At 41.5% G+C, this 21,861-nt stretch overlaps 1 protein-coding gene across 10 annotated transcripts in view; it reads right to left on the bottom strand.

Annotated features, from left to right (window-relative positions):
* Positions 1 to 21,107, bottom strand: part of LOC121581016 (adhesion G protein-coupled receptor L2) — a 109,669-nt gene extending 88,562 nt beyond the window's left edge. For 4 of the 10 annotated variants that reach the window (XM_041896311.1, XM_041896308.1, XM_041896309.1 and 1 more), the window contains exon 1: positions 20,480 to 21,106. The gene's annotated coding sequence lies outside the window, so the exon portion shown is untranslated. Of the gene's footprint in view, positions 1 to 20,479 lie in introns of all 10 variants that reach the window. The other 6 variants (XM_041896304.1, XM_041896306.2, XM_041896305.1 and 3 more) reach the window with 4 other exon arrangements.
* Between the last annotated feature and the right edge of the window lie 754 nt (positions 21,108 to 21,861).

Raw genomic sequence — 21,861 nt, 5'->3', positions numbered from 1 at the left:
TTCAATATGACCATCTTTAGACTTCCATGTCTTCTCTTCTCTTGATGATGCTTGTTGCATGCTCTGTCTCTCATCTGATGTAGGGGATGGTACGGCAGACTCCTCCTCTGAATCCTCTTCAATGAAGACAAAATCTGGATCATCAACAGCATTGTCCTCTATCTCTGAAATATCCTCTGTCTCTGAAACCTCTTCTTCTTTTTCACTGTCACAGTCCAGAATTTGTGATAAGACTTCATTGATTGAAACTCTTTTGGAGCTCATTTTTGAGTGTCTGTGTCAGGGACCTGCTGCTCTCACACTGAGGAGAAGCTTGGGAAAGCCCTTTTTAACCCAAACACAATTCTAAAAGTGCAACCAGGACCAGTCAAAACAAAATACATCAAAGACACTTTTTTGTTTTGCACCTGTGCAAATATATATACACATGAAAGCCTCCGGGTCAAAATGACCCACAACATCATGTTTGTATACAAAATGTACACAGACATTCCACAACACATCAGTGTGTCCACATTTTGCAGTTAGGTTCATGACCCTAAATGAGGAAAAGTCATGTAATTTCATGGCGAAAAAGAGTGGTTAACTAGTATTTTAGACAACGCAAAAGTGGAAACGGGTCAAATTGACCCACAACATAACAGGAGGGTTAAAGAGCGACTACCTTTAAAAAGCCACAAATCCCTTTGAAAATGGACTATGGGGCATCGATATGAGTCAAAAACATGTATTCTAGTGTCAAAATGTACTACAAAGTGTAAATAGGATCATTTGGGTCATAAAGTCAGTTTCGTCTAAAACTGAGTTTGGAACATCCGTGCGTCACACCAGGGAAAATTAGGGTTGGGTTTTGATTAGACGATATCCATTTGCCCACTAACATGGGGTGAACAGCTGCGGTGATTGCTCTCTATCCAATAGCATAGACAGTGAGACAGACCTGTCCCAGCAACTCCGACTGTTTACATAAGAAAACATGTGACAAAGACATTTTACTTGAGAAATACTGCACCAAACACCTTTGTTCGATATAAAATTGTGCAACTAAAACATTCTCGGCAAAAAACTTCAAAATGTCTTGAGTTATCTTAGATTCATTCTGGGGGTTTTGAGGAAGTGAAATAGGCTTCCGCGGCTACAGTGTCTCATGGGGGACAAACATCATTAACCAAACGCAGAATCGGTCCCAAATGTTAGGAAAACAGATTGTTTTTCATCTGTAGCCCCATGAAATCAGCCAAAATAATCTCAATAACTCAACACATACACACACCTATTGAATATGCACTCACCTGTATTCTGAATAGGCCTATAGGCTACATCTTGATTTACCCAATTTATCAAGAGATTTACCATTCAAATAAATAATTACCATTATGTTATGTAGTTAGATTGCTAGACAACTAAGTCAAAGTGAGTGTACAGTTGAAGTCGGAAGTTTACATACACCTTAAACTCAGTTTTTCACAATTCCTGACATTTATTCCTAGTAAAAATTCCCTGTCTTAGGTCAGTTAGGATCACCACTTTATTATAAGAATGTGAAATGTCAGAATAATAGTAGAGAGAATGATTTCAGATTTTATTTATTTCATCACATTCCCAGTGGGTCAGAAGTTTACATACACTCAATTAGTATTTGGTAGCATTGCCTTTAAATTGTTTAACTTGGGTCAAACGTTTCGGGTAGCCTTCCACAAGCTACCCAGAATAAGTACGATCTTTGTCCCCATGTGCAGTTGCAAACCGTAGTCTGGCTTTTTTATGGCGGTTTTGAAGCAGTGGCTTCTTCCTTGCTGAGTGGCCTTTCAGGTTATGTCGATTTAGGACTCGTTTTACTGTGGATATAGATACTTTTGTACCCGTTTCCTCCAGCATCTTCACAAGGTCCTTTGCTGTTGTTCTGGGATTGATTTGCACTTTTCACACCAAAGTACGTTCATCTCTAGGAGATGGGGCGGCAGGTAGCTTAGTGGTTAAGAGCATTGTGCCAGTAACAGAAAGGTCGCTGGTTCTAAGCCGACTAGGTGAAAAATCTGTCGATATGCCCTTGAGCAAGGCACTTAACCCTAATTGCTCCTGTAAGTCGCTCTGTAGGTAGCTCGTCTGCTAAATGACAACAACAAAAAAAGTCTCCTTCCTGAGCGGTATGACGGCTGCGTGGTCCCATGGTGTTTATACTTGCCATGATGTCAAGGAAAGAGGCACTGAGTTTGAAGGTAGGCCTTGAAATACATCCACAGGTACACCTCCAATTGACTCAAATTATGTCAACTAGCCTATCATAAGCTTCTAAAGCCATGACATAATTTGCTTAATGAATGCATACGTATGATATTGAACTCATTTGCTTAATGAATGCAAATGTATGATATTGAACTCAAAACATCTATCTGGATCAACTGCCATTCTGTGACTTTGGCTAATACGCCATCTTTTATGCCGTGGTATCATTTTGGTATCATGATACTAAACCTAATAACGGTATAGAAGTCAAAATTCTGGTATCGTGACAACACTAGGTTAGGGTGTGTTCTAGTTGGGATCTACAGGAACTGACTGATAAAATAAGGCCCCCAGATAATTATTTGTCCTCTATGCACCCCAACACCCAATGCTACTCAGGAACACTTCGCAATAACAGTCCCTGCTACCCTCACCCCTCCTCCTCTCCTAAGGGAAATTATGTCACTTCCTTGGCTCTGTCAGTGGTGCAGACAGAGCACTTGTCATGACTGCCAGTGATGGAGATAGGCGCTCGTCAGGCATGACAGTCAGGTGGGAGGAGGGTTCAGCACTGTGGAGCTGATAAGATATTTTGGGACAGGGGCAGGAAGGAGGGAGCGGGGGAAACAGGAACAGGTAGCTGCATGGTTTTCATAGGGTCGACAAAGGTTGGTTGGTGCATTTCAAGGCTCTCTGCCAACAGATTGAAATGATAGATAAAGAGTGCCAACGGGCACAGAGAGAGAAAGAGAGAGCGAGAGAGAGAGATATTGGTGAGAAGGATGGCGAAATTGAGAGAAGGATGGCAAAATTGAGAGGGAGGAGAGAGGTAGCCTTTAGAAAAACGACTAGAAGAGAGAAAACAGCAAAGTCAGTCATTGTGGTTAGCAGAAAGAGGACAAATTGAAATGAATAGGCAGAAATAGGAGTGGGAAATTTATGTAAGAAAGGCAGAGAGGAGTATGAATTATATTATATTGTATTGTATTGTATTGTACTGAATGAGCAGAAACAAGTGTGGGAAGGGTTAACAAGTAAAAAGTCAGTCAACACTATCCTCATCATCATAATTTCCACCATCACTACTACAATATTTACCCATCAGAATTATCATTGCCTAATTACTAAGTTCTGAACCTGTCTTGACATTACATCGACTTGTTACATTTAAAAGGTCCTGTTAAAAATATTCCTCCTCACTTTTAGCCTTTAGCTTCTCATCCAGACCAATTTATAAAAGGTTACAGTGGCTTAATGAGCCCAAATGTATTCTGAGTAATCTGTGAATTTGAAGAAGAAAAAGAAGAAGAGGGGGAAAGCCTTTAAATGTCAGTTTCATTCATAGAGATTCTATTAAATTACTAGAGGGGCCTATGTCATTTGTATTTTATTTTACCTTTATTTAACTAGGCAAGTCAGTTAAGAACAAATTCTTATTTACAATGACGGCCTACACCGGCCAAACCCGGACGACGCTGGGCCAATTGTGCGCCGCCCTATGGAACTCCCAATCACGGTCGGTTGTGATACAGCCTGGAATCGAACCAGGGGGTCTGTAGTTAAATGACTAAATATAAATATAGTGACGGCTTAAGCACTGAGATGCAGTGCCTTAGACCACTGCGCCACTCGGGAGCCCAAGGGTCATTAACCCTCAAAGTTCCATTATGGGCCGAAAATGGCAGCCATCTTGGCCAGGGAGAAATCCAAAACTAGTCTAATTGGAATGAATGGCAGTAGAGGGATAGGTGATGCATTTCCTGATTTTACGTATGAAGGAAAATAAAAGTATGGCATGTGATGTATCAGAAATTGTGTAATAAAATTATAGTCAACCTAAAATATCATAGAATTATAAATACAGTTTATACGGGTTATATACAAATTTTCTGTAAAAAATAGCCTCTAAAATATATTTAAACAGACCATAAATGTCTCAGATGTTGTTTTCTTGGAAAGCTGTGAGTGCTATTATAGGATACAATATTTGCATTTACGACTTGTCTAAGTCCTATCATCAACTGATGTGAGCCAGTGTATGGCTGTGGATTGACTGCATTGTTTGAATGGAATGTTGGCATATTGGCACTTAATTAGAAAAATGTATGGAATCATTCTTCTAAAACTGTCTGGGTAGCTAGCTAACACGCATACAGTGCAGATCAATTCTTCACATTCATTGTTTTACACAATATCTTATCACAGCACTGGCAAACCATGGTTGACCTTTGGATCATCATAATTCTATGGTTTCATTAACCAATACTACACCCCTCTCTCTGTCCCATGAAGAATCAGAATCAGAAGAATCAGAACCAAAAGAATCAAAAGGGGAAAAAGCCTTTAAAATGTCAGTTTCATTAACCAATACTAGACTCCTCTCTCTCTTTCTCTTTCTCTCTCCCACTCCTCCGGGCTCAGTAACACTGCAGCTTGGTAGTGAAATTAATAGGCTGACCTTCCCACAGTGAGTTAAACAGTGAAGGTCAGTTAGAGGAGCAGCATCTCAACCCCTGACATGTCACACAGAGCTCCTCTTTTCAATCAGTCAGTTCTTCAGATCTTCACACTAAAATACACCCTCCTCCTCCTCCACGTTCTCGTTCTCTCGCTCACTCCTCCACATATGCACGGATGCAGGCATTAACGCACATGCACACACACACACACACACACAATCATTTGCTAAATGTGAAAACACGGTGAGAACATTGGCTGCAGGACATGAACAGATAGATTCCCCTACAGGTAACATGGTAGGAATTTCACACCTACCAAGGTTAAATATACAGTACCATCAGAAAGTATTCACACCCCTTTACTTTTTCCACATTTTATTGTGTTACAGCCTGAATTTAATATGGATTAAATTGAGATTTTGTGTCACTGGCCTACACACAATACCCCAGTTGAGCAGTGAATTTCAAACACAGATTCAACCACAAAGACCAGGGAGGGTTTTCAATGCATCGCAAAGAAGGGCACCTATTGAATATCCCTTTGAGCATGGTGAAGCTTTTAATTACACTTTGGATGGTGTATCAATACACCCAGTCACTACAAAGATGCAGGCGTCCTTCCTAACTCAGTTGCCAGAGAGGAATGAAACCGCTCAGGGATTTCACCATGAGGCCAATGGTGACTTTAAAACAGTTACAGAGTTTAATTGCTGTGATAGGAGGATGGATCAACAACATTGTAGTTACTCCACAATACTAACCTAAATGACAGAGTGAAAAGAAAGAAGCCTGTACAGAATAAAAAATATTTCACTTTCACTTTGTCATTATGGGGTATTGTGTGTAGAAGGTGAGAAAAAATATATATTTCATCCATTTTCAATTTAGGCTGTAACACAACAAAATGTGGAATAAGTCAAGGGGTGTGAATACTTTCTGAAGGCCCTGTATTGCACGCTGCTGTAGACATGCTCTGCAGCAACACACCTGGGCCTCTACCTATCTATACCAGGGTTCCCCAACTGGTGGCCCGCAGGTGGTTTAACCCCCCCGGTTTTCTGAGCCCAAGAAAATAATGTTTTGTTTATTTAGAATTGTCATTGTTGGACATAAAAGACTGTAAAAACACCAGGAAATCAGCTCCAAGTAATTTAAATTTAAGAAATCTGTTCCCACACATACTAGAGAGACACGTGATCGTATACAAATGTAATAAGCAAGGTTTTAAATTATTATGTTTTAGTCAAACATATCTGTTTGGGCTTCTTGCGGTCAATTTGCAGTCTACAAAATATTTGTAATTATGTTCCGCTCAAGAAAAAAATCCCTGATCTACACTCTCAGTGAGGTAGAATGTAGTGTGTGACAAAAGGAGTATGTAAATCCAAGTACCTGCAAATACATCTATTGAATACCAACAAGTTACACTGGAGCTAGCTAGTTAGCTGGGGGAGGGAACGGTTAGAACTACTGTATTTCATTGCCAATCCTGAACCCTCCTCTATAAAACATATGCATTTCCTAGAGGAAATAAGAAACTGCTTTGACCTGTTTACCCTGTTGTCTGTTGGCTAATAATTTCCTTCTCGCTTTTACAGAGATTCCTACAAGAGAGGGCTGGGTCATACTTAAACCATCCCTTTTTCTTATGGATATTTTTTACTGTAGGTTGAGGTTCTCACCCACACACACACATTCTTTTACATGTAAATCTTCTGACCCCCCAAAAGATTGTGTCTCCCATTCAGACAACAGACAAAATCGTGAAATAAGAAACAAACAAACAGCTATAGTCCTTCTCAATGCTTCAAACAAAGCAAGAGACCTGCAGTGGATTCAAAGCTTTTCCTCCACTGCAAAGTTTCTCTTATTCTGTAGCTTAGCCCTAGCTCAATACTGGGTTTTCTTTTTTCTCCTCCATCATTCCTTTGGGTGTTTGTGTAGTGTCCCTTAGTTACCTCTGAAGACACTCGGCATGTCGACAGCGGCAGGCAGACAGCTCAGAGAGTTAAAAGCCTGCCCTGTCCCACTCATAAGAACAAGGCCATCAATAATTCACCGTCATCTGGAAGCATTATCTAACAGCCTGATAAAACATTTAAAATGGTGGGTGACAACACGGAAACCATGAAGAAGTGCTCCGTAAGAGAAGGACGTAAGAGGAGGACACTGCATCTTAACGATGTGACACTGCTGCAGTTAAAGATGAACTGGGAGAAGAACGGTACTCTGATGGGTTACCTACTCCTCTGAGGCCAATTTACTCATTACACCTCAAGTACAGAATCTGCCTTGCTAAACAAAGGTACAGTGAATGTACTCTGATGTGCTAGCCAGCTATACGCTGTGCAGCATTCAGTCTGGTTTAACCGCTAAGCTAGCTACCCATTTGAGGCGTAAATAAATTAAACTAAATAAAGGCACTGGAAGTGAATGAATGATCAGCCTATTGCGGTGCGTCTCTTTTTGTTTGCACCATAACAGTTGAAGTATAGGCTCTATGTAAGTGGAGGTGGAAGCATTCACTGACCTGTATTAACAACTAGGCCTTTCTCAGTGAAAAGAGAAATCCCTCTAAGCATAGATCAATTACACCCAGGCTCGGCTGTAATTAAAATGTCCTAACAAAGGTCCTGGAGCGCATGACACAAACCTGCATGCTGAAAATAAGACTTGTTCAATCTATAGCACTATCCGCAAGCAAGGATTGGTTGGAAAGGGTTTACGATTCAGCTCAGGTTTCCTATAGGCATGGTGCATGGTATGCTAAACTTCAAAGACATCTTTTCATGTTTCTTCACATCGTTTTTTTCTTCTTGATATGACATGATTTTCCTCATTAAGATGATGGGTAGGGTAGGGTTAGATACAGCACATCATATGCAGCATGCCCATGAGGCAAATAGCATACACTGTACATCAAGTACATCATCTACTCAAAACCTTTTACAAAATCCTGTTTGCAATCACATGAAAACCTGTTGACAATCACATGAAATTAAATATTTAATTAGGCCTATTGCCAAAAACCATTTCCACTTTTTTCTGTTACTCTAACCATCAACAAAGTAATTATTTGTTCCCTTTAAGTATGTTTGATAGTTAACTGTGTTCAGCAGGGAGAAGACGGGCTGCTTATGACTCTCTAATTAAAACTGCCAGAGCAATCAGCAATCACAACTCTGCTCTCCAAATATCATCAAGATCTGATTTGCTTGGCTGATCAACAACAGAGCCCTGCTCTCTCTAGCTCTTTCTTTCTTTCTTTCTTTCTCTCTTTCTTTCTCTACCACCTCTCTTTCATTTTCTCTCTCATCTCTCTCTCGCTCTGTCTCTCATCCTGCAGCCTCTCGGTCTTCAGGACGCTTTTGAAATGGAACCAATCATCACAACTCAAGGAAGGGAAAAGGGGGGAATGAAGGAGTTTGGCTCTGACTCTGAATGGGAGAATTGCTTTGGTTTGTTCGGTTTGTTCAGTATGCCATTTGGGTTGGGATGTTATTCTTTCCAAACATCATGCAGATGCAGAGACAAGTACATAGAATTAACAGCGAGTTCTTTGTTATGAGGCCAGTCAGGCCACAACAACCCACAGGAAATAATCAGTGCAAAATAAGATCGATGATATCATCTGATTGTTGGCGGTAATGGTTGCAAAAATCTCTCTGAAAAAGAGTGTCCTTGGATTAACACAAACACAGAAAACCTGGGCAGTGAACAACATTCAACCAATAAATATCCAGTGAGAGTGCTGTCTATCAGGCCATTCTAGTTCAGTGCAGTACAGGCTAACAACCACTATCATGGACCAAGATGGACAGAGCCGTGTGAAAGTCAGAAAGATGGACAGAGCTGTGTGAAAGACAGGAGATGGACAGAGCTGAATGAAAGTGTGAACTCGCCAGATGGATAATCGGTTCCATTTGTTCCATTTGTTGCCTTCCCCATCATTCCTTGGTTCTCTCATAGTATCTCAGATTGGGTGACAGACAGGGGGCTGCCAATCAAACGTTCAAGGTCTTTTACAATGGCTTCCTCACATTGGAAACATAATGGTTCCATCAAGTACATCATGGTTCCATGTGTGGCACAAACAGACAGCAAAATGGACATTAGATATGGTGGGGGGAGGACAGGGGGGTTTCTGAAGACCACAGGTGATAGTGATGCTGTGTCTATGGAAGCATTGTTTTCCACCCCAAAAAAATATATTTGAAATTGCCAATAACAGTCTTCTGATGAAAAAACTCCTCACGTCAAATGCCAGCAATATCTTGACATTTATGTTTGGGACTTGGACAATGCACACACAAAGTAAATAAGCCTCCACTCAACCTACAGGGAATAAAACAATTGTTTTCTTCTCTCTGCTTATATTATGCAATGTATGAGTGAAGCACAACAATTAAAATAGCATTAAAAAAAAAAGAATCTCAACTCAAAATATCATTATAGCTGAATTTGGATTATGGTGGTGTGTCGTCAGTGACCAGAAAGCCCATGGCAGTTGTAAAAAAAATATTTGCTCAAATCCTCCTCTGAAACAATTTTACAGACAAATTCAATGTGTCTATCACGAGAACAGGCCCCAGAGATGTATTCAATAGAATAACATTGTTTGATGGAGTGTGAATGGCTATCTCAGATAAGCAAGTTCTTTGTTTTACTTGTATGCAAATATTAAAATAACAAACCTTGATGTGATGAGAGAAAAGGGAAACATGACTCCAATAGTGTGGGACCTGTATATTCTAAACTTGCCATTTCTAGAAATCATGGATAACAAAAATCTTAATTCGTAGCAGGCCTCAGATCTGCCTCAGCCTAATCCACCCTACCAAGACAAAAGTATACCACCTGACCTCTATAAACTCCACACTTCCTGTGACCTGAAGGTATATCAGACCACCAAATAAAGCACATCATCTGTTTATTCCCCTGAGACTAGTCTCAGAGCAGTGTCCTCTTATTCTAATTCCCTCCAGTCTAGTGGTGGTAGAGAATCACAGAGCATCTCTGAAGGCAGTCCAGGCAACTCACAGGTCATTGCTAATCTCTTGATAGGTGGAGCCTAAGGACCCCCGGCCATCCATCACACCCCAGCGACACGTCTCCCACTGGGCCAGCTTTACACACTCCAAAGGGTTAAACACGGACCCAAAAGACCCAGAGATCATCCATCACTCAAAAAACTACCAGCCCCTCTGGACGATGTGGGCTACAACTACACCAAGGGGGTTTGCTTTCTTAACAGTTGGAAAAGCGTTCCATATTGTAAGGACTAGGGAGGGTAAGTAAGGAGGGAGCCGTTTGGTGAGAACATATCCAGGGTTGCTTTGCTCTATAGCTCAGCTCCAGGGCCTCAACAGATCATTAAACATCCATTTGAGAAGCAGTGGGGGAAAGTTAACTGTCATTTAAAGCACAGAGGGTGGTGAGGGAGATTTTTACCCTTTCCGATGCCCTGTTCTCAGTAGAAATACCAAAGGAATACACTCATCGAATGGGTCAGCTAACCTAACACAATGCAATTTGTTCCAGTCTCAGTCCATTTATATAAGTGGATATAAAAAGGGGGAAGACGGATGATGAAAAAGCTATGATGGGCATTTGCGATTAAGACTAAATACTGATCAAACAAACCCATCTCACTCCTCTTCCTCACATCCCTCTCTCCTTCTTTTCCTCCCATTCGCTCAGTCTCCATCTGTTTGTTCCTAGCTTTTGACAGTGAGTGTGTCAGAGAAACATAACAAGACAGCTGTCAAACCGGCCCCTTGTGATTGAAGATGGCAGGTGAGTATCTCTCTCTCTCTCTCGCTCTCTGCGTTGTGGAGGGCCATGGTGGGCGAAGGAGTGCTGCGTTCACTTTATGACCGGGAGGCAGGATGATCAGGGCCAATGACCCCTTAGCAGACCAGCGTCTGATGCACAGCTTTATACACTACCCCTGGCATTTACATCCACTGCCTCTGGAGTTGCGTCCCAAATGGCTTGCTATTCCCTATATAGTTCACTTTTGACCAGAGCCCTATAGCCCCTGGTCAAAGTAGTTCACTATATAGGGAATATGATGCCATTTGGGACTCAGCCAGGGTCTCTGTGACCAGCCACACCAACAGGCACACAGAGCAACAGACAGCCAGGCTGCTTCACTATTAAAGCAGCAATCAGCAGTTGAAACAATAACAAGGCGTAATCCCCGCCCATTTCTGTAAAAAGCTGCGAGTCTCTCTGTAAGTCTCTAAGATACTTTTTTTTATTCTTCAAGCTCTGTCAAGTTGATTGTTGTTCATTGCTAGACAACCATACATTTTCAAGCTGATTCAAGTCAAAACTAGGCCACTCAGGAACATTCAATGTCATCTTGGTATGCAACTCCAGTGTATATTTGGCCTTGTGTTTTAGGTTATTATCCTGCTGAAAGGTGAATTTGCCTCCCAGTGTCTGTTGGAAAGCAGACAACCTGGTTTTCCTCTAGGATTTTGTCTGTGATTAGCTTTATTCCATTTATTTTTATCCCAAAAAACGTCCTAGTCCATGCCGATGACAAGCACACCCATAACATGATGCAGCCACCACAATGCTTCAAAATATGAAGAGTGGTACTCAGTGATGTGTTGGATTTGCCCCAAACATAACACTTTGTACTAAGGACATGAAGTTATTATTAGTGCCTTGTTGCAAAAAGGATGCATATTTTGATTCTGTACAGGCTTCCATCTTTTCACGCTATCATTTAGGTTAGTATTGTGGATTAAGTACAATGTTATTGATCCATCCTCAGTTTTCTCCTATCACAGCCATAAAACTCTGTAACTGTTTAAAAGTCACCATTGGCCTCATGGTGAAATCCCTGAGCGGTTCCTTCATCTCCTGCATCTTTGTAGTGACTGGGTGTATTGATACACCATCCAAAGTGTAATTAATAACTTCACCATGCTCAAAGGGATATTTAATGTCTGCATTTTTTTTTAAAAGTGTTTACCCATCTACACCTCCCTGGCCTTTGTGGTTGTACTGAGTAAAGGGTCTGAATACTTATGTAAATGTGATATTTCTAAAAATATATATATATATAAATTAGCAAAAATTTCTAACAACTTGTTTTTGCTTTGTCATTATGGGGTATTGTGTGTAGACTGATGAGGGGGAAAAATAATGTCATCCTTTTTAGTATAAAGCTGTAACCTAACAAAATGTGGAAAACGTCAAGGGGTCTGAATACTTTTCAAAAGCACTTTACATTTACCTTGTTTACAAACATTGGAGTAAAACAAGCTTATATTTTGGGTAATGATGGGGTACGAGAGTTGAACTAAGCTAATATGGCATTTATACATTATATTATTCATGAATCAATGGGTACATATCAATAAATTATAAAGTGCAAAAATGGATGTAGCAACTGCAGATTGTCCCTATAACCCGAGGTCCTATAAATCAAATCACATCTAATTTTATTTGTCACATGCTTCGTAAACAACAGGTGTAGACTAACAGTGAAATGCTTACTTACAGGCCCTTCCCAACAATGCAGAGAGAGAGAAAGAGAAATAATAGAAAAAGTAAAACACCAAATAATAAAAGTAATAATAAACACACAGAGTAACTTGGCTTTAAACAAGGGTTACCAGTACCGAGTTGATGTGCAGGGGTATGAGGTAATTGAGGTAGATATGTACATATACACTGAACAAAAATATAAACACAACATGTAAAGTGTTGGTCCCATGTTTCATGAGCTGAAATAAAAAATCCCAGAAATGTTCCATACGCACAAAAATATTATTTCTCTCAAATTTTGTGCACAAATAAATTTGTTTACATCCCTATTAGTGAGCATTTCTCCTTTGCCAAGATAATCCATCCACCTGACAGGTGTGGCATATCAAGAAGCTGATTAAACAGCATGATCATTACACAGGTGCACCTTGTGCTGGGGACAATAAAAGGCAACTTTAAAATGTGCAGTTTTGCCACACAACACAATGCCACAGATGTCTGAAGTTTTGAGGGAGCATGCAAGTGGCATGCTGAATGCAGGAATGTCCACGTGTAACGACGCCAGCCCAGAACCTCCACATCCAGCTTCTTCAGGAGTATTTGGTGCTGAGGAGTATTTCTATGTGTAATAAAGCCCTTTTGTGGGTGGGCCCCCCACCCCTGCCCAGTCATGTGAAATCCATAGATTAGGGCCTAATACATTTCTTTCAATTGACTGATTTCCTTATATGAACTGTAACTCAGTAAAATATTTGAAATTGTTGCATGTTGTGTTTATACACTGCTCAAAAAAATAAAGGGAACACTAAAATAACACATCCTAGATCTGAATGAATGAAATAATCTTATTAAATACTTTTTTCTTTACATAGTTGAATGTGCTGACAACAAAATCACACAAAAATTATAAATGGAAATCAAATGTATCAACCCATGGAGGTCTGGATTTGGAGTCACCCTCAAAAGTAAAGTGGAAAACCACAATACAGGCTGATCCAACTTTGATGTAATGTCCTTAAAATGAGTCAAAATGAGGCTCAGTAGTGTGTGTGGCCTCCACATGCCTGTATGACCTCCCTACAACGCCTGGGCATGCTCCTGATGAGGTGGTGGATGGTCTCCTGAGGGATCTCCTCCCAGACCTGGACTAAAGCATCCGCCAACTCCTGGACAGTCTGTGGTGCAACGTGGCGTTGGTGGATGGAGCGAGACATGATGTCCCAGATGTGCTCAATTGGATTCAGGTCTGGGGAACGGGTGGGCCAGTCCATAGCATCAATGCCTTCCTCTTGCAGGAACTGCTGACACACTCCAGCCACATGAGGTCTAGCATTGTCTTGCATTAGGAGGAACCCAGGGCCAACCGCACCAGCATATGGTCTCACAAGGGGTCTGAGGATCTCATCTCGGTACCTAATGGCAGTCAGGCTACCTCTGGCGAGCACATGGAGGGCTGTGCGGCCCCCCAAAGAAATGCCACCCCACACCATGACTGACCCGCCGCCAAACCGGTCATGCTGGAGGATGTTGCAGGCAGCAGAACGTTCTCCACGGCGTCTCCAGACTCTGTCACGTCTGTCACATGTGCTCAGTGTGAACCTGCTTTCATCTGTGAAGAGCACAGGGCGCCAGTGGCGAATTTGCCAATCTTGGTGTTCTCTGGCAAATGCCAAACGTCCTGCACGGTGTTGGGCTGTAAGCACAACCCCCACCTGTGGACGTCGGGCCCTCATACCACCCTCATGGAGTCTGTTTCTGACCGTTTGAGCAGACACATGCACATTTGTGGCCTGCTGGAGGTCATTTTGCAGGGCTCTGGCAGTGCTCCTCCTTGCACAAAGGCAGAGGTAGCGGTCCTGCTGCTGGGTTGTTGCCCTCCTCCACGTCTCCTGATGTACTGGCCTGTCTCCTGGTAGCGCCTCCATGCTCTGGACACTACGCTGACAGACACAGCAAACCTTCTCAGCTCGCATTGATGTGCCATCCTGGATGAGCTGCACTACCTGAGCCAATTGTGTGGGTTGTAGACTCTGTCTCATGCTACCACTAGAGTGAAAGCACCGCCAGCATTCAAAAGTGACCAAAACATCAGCCAGGAAGCATAGGAACTGAGAAGTGGTCTGTGGTCACCACCTGCAGAACCACTCCTTTATTGGGGGTGTCTTGCTAATTGCCTATAATTTCCACCTGTTGTCTATACCATTTGCACAACAGCATGTGAAATGTATTGTCAATCAGTGTTGCTTCCTAAGTGGACAGTTTGATTTCACAGAAGTGTGATTGACTTGGAGTTACATTGTGTTGTTTAAGTGTTCCCTTTATTTTTTTGAGCAGTGTATTTATGTTCAGTATAACTATGAATAATAAACAGTAGCAGCAGCATATGTGATGAGACATCAAAGTTAGTGCAAGAAAACGGTCAATGCACATAGTCCGGGTAGCTATTTGGTTAACTATTTAACTAACTATCTATTTAGCAGTCTTATGGCTTGGGGGTAGAAGCTGTTCAGGGTCCTGTTGATTCCAGACCTGGTGAATCGGCACCACTTGCCATGCAGTAGCAGAGAGAACAGTCTATGTGTTGGGTGGCTGGAGTCTTAGACAATTTTTAGGACCTACCTTCCTCTATAGGCCAACCCTGCGTTATAGCAACCTGAGCTTCAAAGAATGGGTTTGAGCTATGTAAATTCCAGAAGAAATAGAAAGAAAATGGAAAGAATGAGGGATGGGAAGAGGCTTTTCCTCTTTCTTGACTGTCATAAATTGTCATCCATTTGTGAGGTGTGTGTGGATTCTTCCAAATGTTATTGTGTTCGACATCCCTATTAGGTAATGTTTCACAAGACATTAAAGGAAAAAAATAAACACAGCAAGACTACACTCAGCAAGGCATTCTTTCACAGGAGAGCAACAGCTGCATTGCATGGAAAATAAACATCTCTTTAACATCAGAGGCCATTGGTTGCTCAAAACAGTGTTTCACACAAAGCTCTTGAAGAGTCCTCCAGAAATCTGTATTGATTTACAGTAAAACGTGTAATTAACAAAAACTGTGTTTCGTTATACAGCAGCCCTGAAATATAATACTATTGACCTTTTAGCTCGAATTATTATTGTAGTATTTTTTTATTTTTACAAAACAAATTACATAACATGGGGGGGGGGTTCTGGTGGTTATCCCATTTATAGCCCTACTTTATACTTTTATTGTGAGAGGCAATAGCAAACTAAAAGTGAGTTGTAAACGTTTAAATTAATTTAAATAAATTATGTGATTAATTTTAAAACATGTAAAAAACTAGAACAAGTCAACATATTTAAATAAGCTCCCACCAAAATCCCCAAGTGAACACGGCAATGGGTAGTTTTCTATACTCTCTACTTACTTTGGTGATTTTGGTTTGAATTATGGCGGCCTACGAACTGTGTCAATCCTAACTAAATATGCATTTGCAATCCAACACAAGAACACACACACGCACATACAGAATATTGATGCTGTACAGTTGTCTGCAATGTACAACACCATTCTTACTCTATAGCCCAACACCACCCATCCCCTCTCAGGACAAAACTGGTTGGGGGAAGGGGGCTGGTAGCTCAAGTTCTTGCCATTGAAATGCAGCTACTTTGATATGTAAATCGGCGGTTACAAAAAAACACTAGAAATCACACTAGCATGAATTGAAGCCATTTGCACCCGAGCTGATGTGAGATGAGATGGCACTTCCCCTGGAGACCCCGGACCTGGACAAATGGACCAACCTACAGAGATAGCGTCTGGGGCGGGGGAGGAGGAGTAGGGGAAAGAGCCATTTGTCCCAGTGAATTCCCCATCCCAACTCTGACATGAGTAAATGATGCTCCTGCGGTTTCTAGACAGGTATTGAAAACAAATTAGACAGGATTTCGATTGTACCATCACTTATAGGCAATACCAGTATTTTATCCAATAACCTTGTTAAAAATGTTTACATTTTCAAGTGCATTTCCCATTCTGATTTGACATAGTTAAATAGGACACATCACCAGTGTAGAAAATGGAATGGGCCAACACAAACAACCTTTACTCCCTGTAGTGAGTTGAGTGTTGTGTCTACAGGTAAGCTACTGCATCACCTCTGTTATGTACAGGCTAGCTGGAGCTAGACTAATCACTAATAAACTTGAAATTATCATGAATGGTCAAGTTCTTTGCCAGATGTCTGCTCTGCTTGGAATCCTATGCCATTTGCTTCCTATAGAGCACAATATAGGTCTACTTGTTAGGGTGCTTGTTTTGGCATTTGTTGACTCATAAGACAAATCCTACATGAAAGATAATGAGGACTTATCTCTTGGCCCTTCTCGTACTCGAGAGCATGTTCTGCTCTAAACAACGAGCTAATATGTAATGAGCACATTGTGTCTGTGTGAGGACTGACTTAGGGATATATCTACATTTACTGGGGGGGTCCAAAATAGGGGAGGGTTGTCACATATTTTTTTCTCTTTGGGGACGGTTGTTTGTGGTTTTATATTGGGCACAGGGGAGGGTAGTGCATTTTTTCCCTGGTTTACATTTGCTCTTTTACTATATAATTTATTCCATCCTAGCCAAATTTCCTAATCTGCTTGCATGCGCCTCCCTTATATCAAGGTGTTTTGGTACTTCCCTTATGCACTACGCTTTTCCGTGCGCTAACTTTTACTATACCATAGGTCAGTATAGTCTTCCAGTCTAACTGTCTATCCTGCCCTCTATCCACCATTCATAGTGACAATAGTGGCATGTGGATCATTTGTCCAGATCTGCAAAAGGCTAACTAGCAATCATACCAAACATAAAAGCTTTCAAAGCTGCATCAATTTTCAATATGAATCCACAAGAACAAATAGGAATAGCTGATAGGCAGCAGAGAGAGCAGGTGCATCATTGCGCATGAAAGAACAGTGAAGACATGGGACATGCAGCTCAAAAAGCTCCCCTATTGATCTTGTTTAGGGACAATACAATTATCCTACAACACTTTTTTCCATCTTTACTAACAACATGCCACTGGCTTTGAGGTCTATGTATGCGGATGACTCAACACTACGCGCATCAGCTACTACAGCAACTGAAACACTTAACAAAGAGCTGCAGTTAGTTTTGGAATGGGTAGCAATAAGTTAGTCCTAAATATTTCCAAAACTAAAAGCATTGTATTTGGGACAAATCATTCACTAAACCCTAAACCTCAACTACATCTCGTAATGAATAATGTGGAAATTGAGCAAGTTGAGGTGACTAAACTGCTTGGAGTAACCCTGGATTGTAGTAAACTGTCATGGTCAAAACATATTGATACAACAGTAGCTAAGATGGGGAGAAGTCTGTCCATAATAAAGCGCAGCTCTGCCTTAACAACACTATCAACAAGGCAGGTCCTACAGGCCCTAGTTTTGTCGCACCTGGACTACTGTTCAGTAGTGTGGTCAGGTGTCACAAAGAGGGACTTGGGAAAATCGCAGTTGGCTCAGAACAGGGCAGCACGGCTGGCCCTTAAAAGTACACAGAGAGCTAACGTTAATGACATGCATGTCAATCTCTCATGGCTCAAGGTGGAAGAGAGATTGACTTCATTATACTTGTTTTTGTAAGAGGTGTTGACAAGCTGAATGTACCGAGCTGTCTGTTTAAAATACTAGCACACTCGGACACCCATCAATACCCCACAAGACATGCCACCAGAGGTCTCTTCACAGTCCCCAAGTCCAGAACAGACTATGGGAGGCGCACAGTACTACTGATGTAAGCAGGTAACTGATGTAAGCAGTAGAATCAGATTTTTTTTTAAACAGCTAAAAATACACCTTATGGAAAAACGGGGACTGTGAAGAGACACACACAAAAGGTACAGACACATGCATACGCACACATTGTGATATTATTGTATGGTGGTATTAAACATTTTGCATTGTAGATATGTAGTGGTGTAATAATGTTATATGATGCACTGTTTATCTTTTGTGGCCACATATGCTCCCGGCAGGCCCAGTTATTCAAGAAAGCTTAACGTGCGCTCTGCCTCCTCTCCAATCCGAGCGGCTATTTTCTCGTGCATATATATTGTTTTTATGCAGATTTTAGAATATTCGCATGAAAATCTGTTGCAATTGGATGGAAACCTAGCTATAGACACCCTAAAGACTCTGGCAAGTGCGCTAGTCCAGTGTCACTTTGATTATGCCTGCACATCATGGTTCACCAGCAGCCCCAAACATCTAAAGAATAAGCTACAGACCAGCCAAAACAAGCTTGTGAGAATTGTACTTAAAATCCCCCCTCATACTCATTATCTGGAGGTTGAGCATTTTTTTGTCTGCATTTCTGTAATGAGTCTGTATATATGTAATTGTATATGTATTTATGTTTTTAAAAAATTGACCACAATGGAAATAAGTCTCCGACTTTATTGTGCAATCCAGATCACTTAAAATATTTATACTGTGCTTATGTTTTTTTTTTAAACGGACAAATAAAATCTATCAATCAATCCAAACTGTGCAGCGGCCATTTGATGAATGGAAAGAGACATCTGTTACAAAACACCCAAAAGTTTAATGATATTCAGAGATTGTAAAACCAAGCCTTCGATACTGGGTAGGCCTACAAGGTAGGGAAATATGTATTTTCTGTTTGTCGTGATTGGAATAGTCTATTTATTGTGGTGTTGAAAAAGCAAAACATTATATTGAAGTGCCCAAAGTTGGTATGCTTTGTACATTGGTAGTGTGGTGCATTGGCACAGAAACCTTTTGGTGGAAAAATAGTTGCATATATTCTGTATAATTATAAATATGGCATCAAAATGTTGAAAATCTGATTCCCCCTAGCTGATAATTGTCTGCAGCCGGCTCTGATCGTAGTGTGATGAAACAGGCAGGGAGAGTGAGCTCATCCGTGGTGGTCGCGAACCTTCAACCTTCTGGCCCCTAGCCCTGCGTGGGATCGAATGTGCCACAAAAGCATGCTGAAGTGGCAAAGTCAATATTTATATTTATAAACATAGGGTCACTACAGTTATTGTTATTTGTGGTAGTAAACATTATTTTGAGTTAATTCTATGAGGAGGGGAGGGTGTGCAATTTATTTTATAGTACAAGGGGAGGGTCATGTGAAATTATTTGTAATGTTGGGGAGGGGGGGTGCATTTATTTTTATGACACCTTGAGTTTGACCAGCCCCCCCTCCAACTACATTTCGAACTGTCCCTTAAATGGATGCTGTATTTGAGGCCTTCAGTAGCCTAGGCCTCTCTCTATTCATGGCAGCACATGAGACTGAGATGCTGCGCTCTCAGTGGCAATAAGATAAGGCACTGGCGTGTGTGTCATCACACATGGCTGGCTTAGATATCTGTGAATTATACATGTTCAGTGAAATGATCTCATGTTACAGCACGTCGATGAAGACAGCACCTGACTTAGGTCGTTGTGTCCTCAGGAGTAAATGTAATGGGCGATGTTACATTTACTTGACAGTATCACTGCACTTCTGTAATTGAAAGCGTGTTACCTAGAAAAAGAATTATAGCCAAACCACCCTACTGCACATAAATTTACATTTTCTTTCTAATCCAAGGTGACAATGCTACTCTCTTTTACAGTGACTCACCCAACACCTCAGCATCACAGGTGAGATCTATTCTAATTATCAAAACCGAGACAACAAGAACGCCTCATTCAGAGACAGAATAAAACACATAATATATTTAAGTTAGTAGACCACTTATCAATCCACTAATTGCATCTCATTGTATAACTAGCCTAGATTTTTTTTTCAAAATCACAATAGTTTGAATTGAACCCAATTCACCGAATTCAGAGCAACGATGGCCGTCGAAGAAACCACATCTGGAAAAGCCTCATGCAACTTTTTTTAAAAAAATATAACCCAAGGCCCGGAGTCGCTTAATGTGAGAACCACTGATGTCTGGTAAAATGCAATTATTTCGTTTTTTCAGAATGTACAATCTTTAGGCTGGTATGTTATAGAATGCATTAGTTTACAGACCTTCTTTTCACAGAGACTGGTTTATTTGCAAGCGATGTCAATGCCAAGCAATCTGTAAGTGTTTTTTTTTAATCGAGTGAAATTCGGTAAAATGTCAGTTAGTGACTTGTACCGCACCGATATCGTAAGGAATGAAGTGTCTATTTTCTCAACTCAGCCTCTAAAAACTCACAAGACACCTTCCTCGCAAGTCGCCTAACAAGCGTACAGACGGTATGATGGCATGATAGGCCAATGTTTGAATACTTACATTTGGGGTGAACAGTCCTAAATGGTGTTTGACGAATATTTCAGTTTGGCACAGAAGGAACACGGAGAGAGTGGTCACCCCTTCAGCAGGCTAGAGGCCCCCCTCAAGCTCGGAATACGCAGCGGGCAACACAAAGACGTCCATGGTTCCGATGCATGCTCCACTTACGAGGGACAGATCGTGTTGTTTCTTGTGGCTGGTATCTCTCTCTCCAAGTCCATGCGTCCCCAAGGACCGGACGAACTGTTCCATAGCGAGGTGCTGTTCGGAACTATTAATCAATAGTTTTTTCCCATATCCCCCTCGCACGCATCCACATTTTCCCTTCGAGTGGACACAATGAATTCAAAAACTGCACAGCTCCAATGTTATAGTAGCCTAAACGAGGCGAATGAGAATCCTAAAAATAAAACATGCAGTCGTATTCCACGACGATGTCAAGCCTTTCTGAAAGTCGCCAATACAACCCTGATACAGTCTACAATGCGACTATAGTTCGGGGGCCTGTGTCTGTGCGACGGGTTTGAGCTCCAGGCAATCTCTGCGCTGCTCCAATCACACACTGTTCAGCCAGCGCCAGTCGGACTCCTAAAGCAAAAAAGACGAGGAGAAACGTTGGTCAGGCTCCCCGCTCCGCAACAGCTGGCTTTCAATGGGCCACCCTAAAACCTGGCGCGGATCATGCAAAAGGCAGGGAGGGACTGGTGTCTGGTGCTCTCGGCAGTTCTCTATAGGATCTGTCTATAGGAGGAATAGGGCCCCTAAAGGCAGGAGCTGGGAGCTGGATATTGATAGTGATAACAGGCAGAGTCAAATAGCCTACAGATTTAAAAGATTAATCTAAACGCAGTGTTTCATATATGGCTCTGTGAAATATGTAATTAATTTCAAAGTGGGCTATTATTATGGCACTCAGTAGGTTCATACTCATTCTCAAAACAGGAGTTGCATGTGCATGGGTTCGCTTCACATTGTTTCAGCGTGGAACCAGGGGACCAAAACAGCGAAGTTGAGCCTCGCACTTCAATGCTCTTAGTTGTTGCAGAAATGGACCCACTATGCTGTTTACTTTCTGCATGTACGTCATATCACGGAGTCTACCTTTAATAAGATTGTATGGGGCCACCACTCATGGAAAAACACAAGTGTAACCGACGTCAGTGTGCTGCTAACAGTTTCGCTTCCTCCACTTTCCCTGTCTCGAACCAGTGATCCTCTGCTTTGCAACACACATGACTGCCCTTCTTGACAACGTGCAAACCAAATTAGCTATACAAAATGTACCAATTGGATAGCTCCATCAGCGACATTTCAAGCTAGCTGTGGAGTGATCTTACAGCAGGTTCTTTCCTCTGTTTCATAAGCAAGCCAGCCAAGCACAA

This window comes from Coregonus clupeaformis, chromosome 14 (assembly GCF_020615455.1).
Source record: "Coregonus clupeaformis isolate EN_2021a chromosome 14, ASM2061545v1, whole genome shotgun sequence".
Classification (NCBI taxonomy): domain Eukaryota; kingdom Metazoa; phylum Chordata; class Actinopteri; order Salmoniformes; family Salmonidae; genus Coregonus; species Coregonus clupeaformis.
Note: the sequence above shows the minus strand (reverse complement) of the source record. Positions and strands in the feature narration are given on the sequence as shown.